At 47.7% G+C, this 9,677-nt stretch overlaps 1 protein-coding gene across 1 annotated transcript in view; it reads right to left on the reverse strand.

The window, feature by feature from the left end:
- MYO1E (myosin IE) overlaps window positions 1–9,677 on the reverse strand; it is a 261,215-nt gene that overhangs the window by 163,281 nt on the left and 88,257 nt on the right. The window lies entirely within an intron of this gene.

The raw sequence follows: 9,677 nt of genomic DNA on the forward strand, positions 1-9,677 counted from the left end.
ACTGGTCTGAGAAGGTGCCACTGGAAATGGATCTAGACCATGTGGAATTTCTCAGGGGAGACCAGAGGAGGGAGAATCTTTACAATAATCTGCAATTGGCAGGAAAAAATAAAAGCGAATTCATATGAAATACTGAGAACCACTCGATGGCAAACTATTGGAAGGTGTTCCCTTCCCTCCAAACCTACTTACCCTCCTCAGGGTGCAAGGGCAAAACTGATCAATCTGGGCCCTTCCCTCTCTCTGGGAGGTCAATGCTTTGGGGAGTTTCAACAAGGAGAAGAAGCCATTCTGAAGGAGGGTTTCTAGAAAGGTCGCCTGCCCAGACATCAAAATGATGATGGGGAGAGGGCACAGGGGGCTCCTGGAGAGAAGGTCCACGCCGCACGCCGTTTAAAAAGACCTTTTACACAGTTAATTCAGAAGGGTGACTGATTCCGTGCTGCGCGCAGTCAGCGTCATTAGGCAGACCATGTGGGAAAGGCGGACGTGACAATGGTTCTGCTATATATTTTCTTACCAGAATTAAAAGATTTCTACATATTAAATGTTAGAGAAGACAAACAGCTTGACTAAAATTATGAAGGGGAACTTCTTTAAAAAATGCCAGCCCATAAAATCTCTTCAAGAATGCAAATGACAGATTCAAAAAACCCCATATATTCCTTTTCCAAAAACCAAAATCACTTCCATCAAGTAATTTATTACTGGGAAGAAAAATGTTAAGTTGCCTAATGGTTTCTCTGATGAAGACAGAGTAAATGGCAAATTCTAAGAGACTCTGGGAAAAGGAACCTTTAAATATCCATCAGGAAGGGGGCCACCCTGGGACAAGTCCTCCAACCAGAGCCACGGGCTCAGAGCTTCAGAAAGGGGGTTCGAAAGCTTGCCGCCCGTGCTGTCTTGCAGAGGGAACTGTCTATAGGATATATTTGGCTTTCTCAGAACCACATGCAGTTCCAATTCCACAAAATTACCTCAGCCCTTGCCGCGACTGCTTCGTCTTGTGGCAAAGCAGAAGAGGGTGCTAGGGGGAGGGTGCAAACAACACACTGACCACAGTGTGGCTCACGGCTTTTCAGCACACACCACGTTGATTTCCAGCCAGAGTCCTAAACAGGTCCTCTCTCGCTCTCACCTTCCCTCCTTCGTCTAGCGTGGCTTTTCTCTGGGGGCCCACAAAAGTTACCCTGAATAGAAACCCAGGGTCCCAGAGGAACTAAACAGAAACATTCCCAGGAATGTTTGCTTGCTGGTTTTTAACCCCAATAACTCCTAAGGAATCCCAAACGTGGCTTTCTCTGAAAAATGTTAAGCACGGCTGAACCGAACAGAAGGGCTATGAATAAGCGGTTTAACTCCCACCAGGGTCACGAGCAATCACAGTGTCTGTGTCTGTATTGATCCACAGAACCTGCATGGATTCAAGGTAGCCCAGGGTGGCCTTGGGGCCCAAGTGTCCAATCCAGTGTCTTCTCTCTCTTTAGTGTATATCAATAGACAATACGACACTGCCCTGTCCCATCGCGGATGCGGTTTCCTCCTCCCACTAATGGCAGCTCGCCTCCTGTTGGAATCGTACTCCCTGTATAGTTCACTGATCCTCCTGATTCCAGATACCGCGCAAGCTCCCCACCCTGAGTTTTCTGTCCTCTCTCAACCACTGGATAAGGACTCGGTACTTTAAGCCCTTACTACACACAAGGCGATGAGTTGCTTGATTTGTAGCCGTTGCTGAATTTAATATGCCAAATGTTCCTGCGCGAAGGGCTTACCATTACCAAGCTACCGAGAAAGAAACTGGTCTTCCATCTAGTGTAAGGAGCACACGCAAGACCTGAGCTCGTCTCCAAACATGGTATCTTTTACACTCTCTCCCAGGGCTGTACTGGACTATTTCCATCGTGTTGAGGTGACGATGGCAACAGAATGTCAAGTCCAAAGTTGAGTTCATCACCAGAAAGACACTCCTCGGTCAGTCTTTGGTAGTAACCACCTTGTCTCAGTGTCAAGTGGGAGGAAGCTGAGGGTATCTGCTCCCGAAAGATTTAGAGTCGCAGAAACCCCACGTAGAGTTCCCATGAGTTAGAATTGACTCAAGAGCAGTGGCTTTATTTTGTTTTCTATTTCCTTTTTTCGGTTGTAGCATCAAAGGCTGTGTATTAGAGCTTAAATTCTGAGCACCTGGTTTGCAAAAGGCAGTGATGGTCCAAAATCCACTTGGGGAGCGCCCACATAGCTTAAAGGCTCCATGGAAGACCTTGAAGGATGTAGACGATCTTGACCTCAGACTGACTGCCTTGCAAAGTAGTTTACCTCCACCGTCTCCAGCCAGCCCAGGGAGTGGCAGTTTCTTAGGAGCTTGCCTGGGTGTGTCCCAGACAGAGATACTGTGGACTTGTCCCCATCATGGTCCTCTTCCTGCTTCTGCAGCCCTACCTATCACGAACGATGCCCGGATTGGACACAATTCCTGTATCCAATTGGTCATGAAACTCTCTTCTTCTCCTCACTCATCCGCCTGCCCTCCCTCCCACCCTCCCTCAGACCATTCTTTATGCTACATCGATTCTGTCATTTAACCTCCACCATGATCATGCATACTATGAACCACCTCGCTTCAGTGAGAGCGCTCTATATTTTCTAATTTTAACTTCTTTGGTTACTGGCTGCCACTTATTTTCACCTTCCTCCTCTTCCCCACAAAACAAAAACATTCTGGGAGGGTAAAGGGAGGAGGGACGAAAGCCCAGAAGAGTCGAGCAAGTCAGAGCCTTTGGGAGAAAGCTGACCTTCTCCTGCGGTCAAGGATAAAGGTCTGAAGCCACCCAGCGGATAAATGAGGGCTACACCTCAGGGTGGACATGCCATCAAGGAAGCTGGCAAGCAAACATGGGCAGGGACAGAGGCTGGCTCTCATCCCAGCCCAGTTCAAGCAAAAAGCCCATTGGTAGGGACAAGACTTCACTGGGGCCATAGCCCCTGACCTTCCCAGGGACCCTCCTTGGAACACAGCTGCAGAATCAGGGAGCACGTGAACCACTGGCGGGGGGGGGGGGGGGGGGGCGCGATGATGGTGATCATTTATAACCCCTCAACAAAGGCCCTGGGAGCCAAGGCTGAGTTACTCAGATCAAAGCCCCCTGTGTCCAGTGACCGAGAATTACGAGGCCATGAAGTATCATTCTGGCACACATGAACTTGAGCACCTGGCTCCCCTCAGTTTCTTCCTTCTACCCTTGACCGAGCAGGAGGGGCAAGGGCAGGCTGCCAGATGTGCTTGGGGGGAAGAGAGGCCCTGGTGAGACATGAGCAGGGGCATTCTCCTCGAAAGGTTTATTAGGCAAGAATCCGTGTCCTTCTCATCTGAGTGGATAAACCTTTCTTTGCTCCATTAAAAAACGATCACATTTTGAACACCTCAGAGGATGAGCAGCTGACAGTCCAGCCGAAATGAGAATGATGATAATTATGAAACATTCCTCTGTGTGCCAAGACTGCAAATTCTGAACCGGACCCAACCCACTGCCACTGAGGTGATCCCAACTCACAGCGACCCCCAAGGGCAGGGCACAACTGCCCCTCTGTGTTTCCAAGAGCAATCTCACCTTTCTCCGCAGAAAGGCTGGTGGTTTCCAACGGCTGACCTGTGTAACCACGACGCCAATGGGAGGCACTGCGCGCAGGAGAGCAGGACCTCTCCGATCCCCGCGGAGCTTTCCTAACAAGCCCACTGAGTCATAAGCAACTGCCGTTGAAGGTGAAATGGATGATCTGCTCTGTAAACCTTCCCCCAATTCAAGAGATTTTTTTTTTTTAAGGCCATGGATTCATACACTAACTCTGCAAAGCAGGGTACTCCCACATGCACATCATGGCCTCGGGTGTCCTCCTCAGGGGGAGGCACCGAGACCCAGGGGTCCCTGTCCCAGAGGATGACCCAGCTGTTGAGCCAGAACCTCCTGCTTCCTTGACTCTCAAAAGTGTGTGCTTCCTGGGGTGGAGCCTAGGCGGAGCACAGGTGAGCTCCTGCACAGAGGCAGCCATTATTCTCGCCCTGAAAGCCTACCTTCAATCGCAGCCTGGCCTGCCACCAGAGTGGCTCTGGAAACACTCACACCAGTGTCCCAGCGCATCCAGAAGAGAGGAAGCGCTCTTGGACTGAGGGAAAACTAGTCTTCAGCAACCAGAGACAGGAGCCCCTTCCCTGTACCTTCTAATACAATCAGGCCACTGTTGGGCAGGGCCACAGGGCAGGGTGTGCCCATAAGCAAACAGCCTGCCACTCTTCTAGAGGCAGGGCATTTGAAAACAAACCCAAACTCAAATCCAGGAGCCCACGCTGACTCATAGCAACCCTATAGGACAGGCTAGAACCGCCCGGTACAGACAGAGACAGCCTTGTCTGTCTCCCTCAGGGCAGCTGCATTCTGAACCACTGACCCTGGGGTTAGCAGCCCAACGCATCACCATGGTGCCACCAGGTATCAAAAATTTAGGTACACAGACCTGTGTGTGTATAAACAGCTAGTTAACTAAATAAAAACAAAACTCGTCTCTTTAGCCCAGCAATCCACATTGAAAGGGTCATTGGGGTCAGATATGACTGATCAGCAACAGGGTTAATTTTTGTTTGTTTCTTTGGCACAGGTAGCTAGTAAAGCAGCGGTTCTCAACCTGTGGGTCGCGACCCCTTTAGGGAGTCAAATGACCCTTTCACAGGGGTCTCCCGATTCATCACAGTAGCAAAATGACAGTGATGAAGTAGCAGCAAAAATAATTTTATGGTTTGGGGGTCCCCACCACATGAGGAACTGTATGAAAGGGTCACGGCATGAGGAAGGTTGAGAACCACTGTGCTAAAGGAATATTGGTAGTGCAGCGGTTCAGCAACTGCCAGCTAAGCAACAGGTCTGTAGTTCAAACCCGCTAGCAACTCCACCAGAAAATGATGTGGCCGTCTGCTTCTGTAAAGATTAGTCTTGGAAATGGTGGTTCCACCTTGCCTGGAGGAGTAGCTATGAGATGCAACAGAGTCAGCAATGGTGGGTTTGGTGTGGCATCTGCACAAGTAGGCCAAGCTCTCTGTACCAGGCTGTTTGCCACAGCACAGCTTCACTAGACTACGCTCTGAGCAGCTGACAGTCCAGCCGAAATGAAAATGGGGGTAAGACCTGGGGTCTGGGGAAAGGGAAGACGCTCCCTTTGTGAGTTAGACTTTTCTGAACAGCTTACATCCTTTTACTATATGCTTGTGTTAGTAAAAGTTAAAAATAAATAGAAGCCTTGAAAGCAGTGCCAATATAATCTAGCCTTTTCTGAGACGGTGCTGGGCACTGACCCAACTAAGAAAGCCAAAAGCCGGGATCATCACACTGAGACTGGGCTGCTGGGCTGCTTCCAGGTCTAAGAGGTGAACTGGGAGCTGCTGTCTGCATGACAAGATATTAACATGTCTGGGTCTCTTAGAAGGCCCAAGGGTCCCATGGATCAGCAGATCCCATTTTCAGAAACCTGGAACTAAGATGCCCCAAATAACAAGTGCATCAACCCAGGAAATGGATAAACTGTATTCTTACTGTGAACCAGAAACCCTGAGCCTACAATTGAGCTGGGCTTGTTTTTACTCAGCTTTTTCTGTCCCGGGGAGCCATAACTGAAAAGAAACAGAATGGTTTGTTGGGGATCAGTCTTTTAACTGGCAGTCTTGGAAGTCTACCTTTTGTGTTTCTGCTATTTGACCAGAAAGATAACCTTCCATTTCAAATGATGGTAAAGCCAATGGTCAATATTTGTTTGTCTACTATGTGCAAGGCACAGGTAAGCCAGCATTGGGTTTGTGACATAGGTCATTGTAGGATTTATACTCACTAATATTTTGTTGATGTGAACAAGTGGCTTTGAAGCAAGCGGGTGCTCCACCTGGACTGCAGTGAATACAAGGAGGGTGTCTCTGGAGGAATCAGAGTGTGACCCCTCAACCCTTGGGTAACTGGATCTTAACGCTGAACCATTTCCTGAACTATTACCAATTATCATGGCACCTGCAAGACACACAAGTATTATAATTCCTATTTTATGGATGGGACAGCTGAGGCCTAGAGTGATAAAGTGGTGCACCAACTTGCCTCTGGTTGGTGGGAAAGCGGTGGAGGGAGAGTGGGTAAGTACAGAGAGGTGGGTACATGGAAGAAGGGTAGGGGATGGGGGAGCTTCGTGAATATGAAAGATGTACTCAACAATAATAACAATTAAAACAACAACAAAACCCACAGCCAATGAATCAGCTTTGACTAAGTGACCCTATATAACAGCAGTTCTCAACTAGTGGGTCACGACCCCTCTGGGGGTGTCAAACGACCCTTTTACAGGGGTTGCCTAAGACCATCGGAAAACACATAAATATTTCACAATATATAATGACAGATTGTTTTGTGATTAATCACTATGCTGATTATGTTCAATTTGTAACAATGAAAATACACCCTGCATATTGGGTATTTACATTTCGCTTCATAGCAGCAGCGAAATTAGAGTTGTGAAGTAGCAGCGAAAATAATTTTATGGTTTGGGGGGGGGGTGTCACCACAACACGAGGAACTGTATTAAAGGGTCATGGCATTAGGAAGGTTGAGAACCACTGCTCTATAGGGTTTCCGAGACTATAAATCTTACGGGAGCAGACAGCCTCTCTTTGTCCCAGTAGTAGAAGGTGGCCAGTAGGGTTGAACTGCCCACCTTGGGTTAGCAACCCAGCACTGAATTCATTGGTTCTATTCATTGACATATACAAGACCTCACCAGTCTGGTTAGCATTTCCACCTACATGATCTCCCTTAGTCCCTGAAGCCAAAGGCAAAGCTGAGATGTGGCTACGGGAGGTCCAGGTTCCTCCTCTTTCCTCTTTCTGCTACACTACTGCGCACTCTCAATACCATCCTCAAGGCCAAGGGCAGATGAACTACTGTGGGTTCAGTGGTTTCTTGGCCACGGTCAGCCTTCCTCTAGAAAGCAGGCTCCCCACTGGAGAAGCAGTCCACGACTAGAGAAAGCATGTAAGTTAGTGTCTTTGGAGCATGGAAGGGAAGCTGTGAATCATAAAACCGGGTCAAGAGGCAAGACTCTCTCAAGACACATGGCTGTTGCCATGATGGATTAGCAAAACCAGCCAGCCCCTCTCCCGGCCCCCCTCACCATTGAGACCTTGTGCAAAGTCAACCACAGAGCCTCACACGAATCTTTACATTTCAGCAGATCGGTAGCCACATGCCACTGAGTGGGTTTTGACTCCGTGTGTCTCAGAGTAGATCTGTGCTTCCTGGGGTTTTCGATGCCCGAGGGTTTGGCATTACATCACCAAGACTTAAATCTTCGGTGTGGCTTTAATCCAACACCTTTCGCTTAGGGTCTAAGCTCTGCTAACCCTGGGTACCACCCAGGAAACTCCAGCTCAGACCAGAGAACGCTCAGAAGTTTTGTGAACATGAGTTAAGATTGACAATCATCCCAAACCAGTCTTACCCACCACCACGGAGTCCAATTAGACCCACAGTGGCCTTATAGGACAGGGTAGGAGTATTCTGCAGGGTTTCGAAGGCTGTACGTCTTTATTGAAGCAGAATGCCACGCCGTGCTCCAGGTGAACGGGTATTGGGTTTGCACCTCTCAGGTAGCAGCCCAGTGCTTACTTAATTCACTGCACAGTCAGAGACAGCTCTTCTGGTAATCAAACCAATCGCCCAATCGCTTCAGTGGGAAGCTGGCTTGTATGTGATGACAACAATAACTTCGGAACAGGTGAAAGGCACACGCAGGGCTGGCAGCAGTGATGGGTTCTTAAGGGGGCAGAAAAAAAGTATCCGGGGGAGGGGGGGGTTTGAGGAGTGGCTTAAACTGTTGAACATGAAGCTGATCTGAAATCTAAACTCTCATCTAATTTACAAAAAGCAATTAGAGGTGGTAAGTTGTCCACATATTTTTTTGCCCACATATTTTTAAGTGCATAGAAATTTTGTGAAAAATGACATCTCTGTATGAAAATCGGTGGTTATACATTGGGCTGATAACTGCAAAGTCAGCAGTTTGAGACCACCAGCTGCTCTGGAGGAGACAGGAGGCTTTCTAGTCCCATACACAGTTACAGAGTTGGAAACCCAGAGGGGCAGCTCTACTTGGTCTTAGAGCCGAGGTTCTCAATTTCCTAATGACGTGACCCTTTAATAAAGTTCCTCATGTTGTGGTGACCCCCCTCAACCGCAAATTTATTTTTGTTGCTACTTCATAACTGTCGTTTTGCTACTGTTATGAATTGGGCGACCCTGTGAAAGGGTCGTTCGACCCCCAAAGGGGTTGTGACCCACAGGTTGAGAACCGCTCTCCTAGAGGGTCGCTATGAGTCAGAATCCACTTGATGGTAGTGAGCTTAGGTATGAAGGTCATTTCTCTCTGTGACTTCTCTGTATGACTTTCTTTTTCTATTGAACGTGTGTTTATAAATAACGCAGGCACACAGAGCTATTTTTATAGTGAAAAGAAAAACAGATAGAAAAACAGAGGTAAGACTGTTCTGTAAATTAAGTAAACCCACCAGCCATTCCATGAAAGAAACATGTGTCAACCTGCTTCCATAAAAGCTTGAAAAAAAAACAAACCCAAATGAACCCTCCAAACCACTGCCACCAAGTGGATCCAGACTCACAGCAACTCTCTGCTGATTTCCTGAAGCAAGAAACCCCACGGGAGCAGACAGCCTCATCTTTCTCCTGAAATATGGCTGATGGGTTTGAACCCCAGACCTGGAGGGTAGCAGCCCAACACTTAGCCAACAGCACCACCATGGCCCTCTGTGGGGTCAAGGTTCCCACTTTTGGGTTTACAGCAACTGTACTACCAGGGTGCCTTGCACCTAGTATCCACTGCTACTGAGTTGATTGCAACTCCCAGTGACCCTGTAGGGCAGAGGAGATTTGCCCTGAGGGCATCTACCCAGCAGCTGTGCAGGAAAAAAGACCTGGCGCTCTACACACGGGGTCACGATGAGAGAGAACTGACTCCATTCCATGGTACCTGGTTTGTGCTTACATTAAACTTGTTTCTAAATGTGATTCAAATGTGACATCTCTGTTGACAAAACTTCATCGATAGATTCATGAGGGAGAACACGATCACATGAAGTGCCCTAATGATTTTTATTTGAAAACGACAGTTTCGGAAGCAATGAAAATTGCTGGGTGAGTTTACCAGAATTCAGCAGATAACATCCTGAAGGCCAATCAGGCAGAAACACCAGCACCAGTGGTTCTGGACCATTTTTATTGATTGAAATAGAAATAAAACGAGGAAGGCAATTGAACAATTTCTTGCCGCATTAAGTGAACCATCGCTCTGTACCACAGAAACAAGAAATCCTCATTTAAAGGTGGTTCTGAGGGAAAGGGGAAATATGAGAAGGCTTATCAGCAGAACACACCGAACTGATACCAAAGGGATGACAAACAGTCTTGCAGGCAGCTGTTCTCCATCGCAAATACGCCTTATGCATAGGAACGCAATGTGGACGCAAAATAACCAACTCACCTCTTCTGGTATTTAGATTACTTAGCTATTCTGAAAGGTGATACTTGGGACATAAGTGAACGGAAGTTTTGGGTTTTATTTTTTAAAGCAAAAACGCAAAA

Source organism: Echinops telfairi, unplaced genomic scaffold (assembly GCF_000313985.2).
Source record: "Echinops telfairi isolate 266 unplaced genomic scaffold, ASM31398v2 ScPeMD7_8;HRSCAF=38, whole genome shotgun sequence".
Taxonomy (NCBI): Eukaryota; Metazoa; Chordata; class Mammalia; order Afrosoricida; family Tenrecidae; genus Echinops; species Echinops telfairi.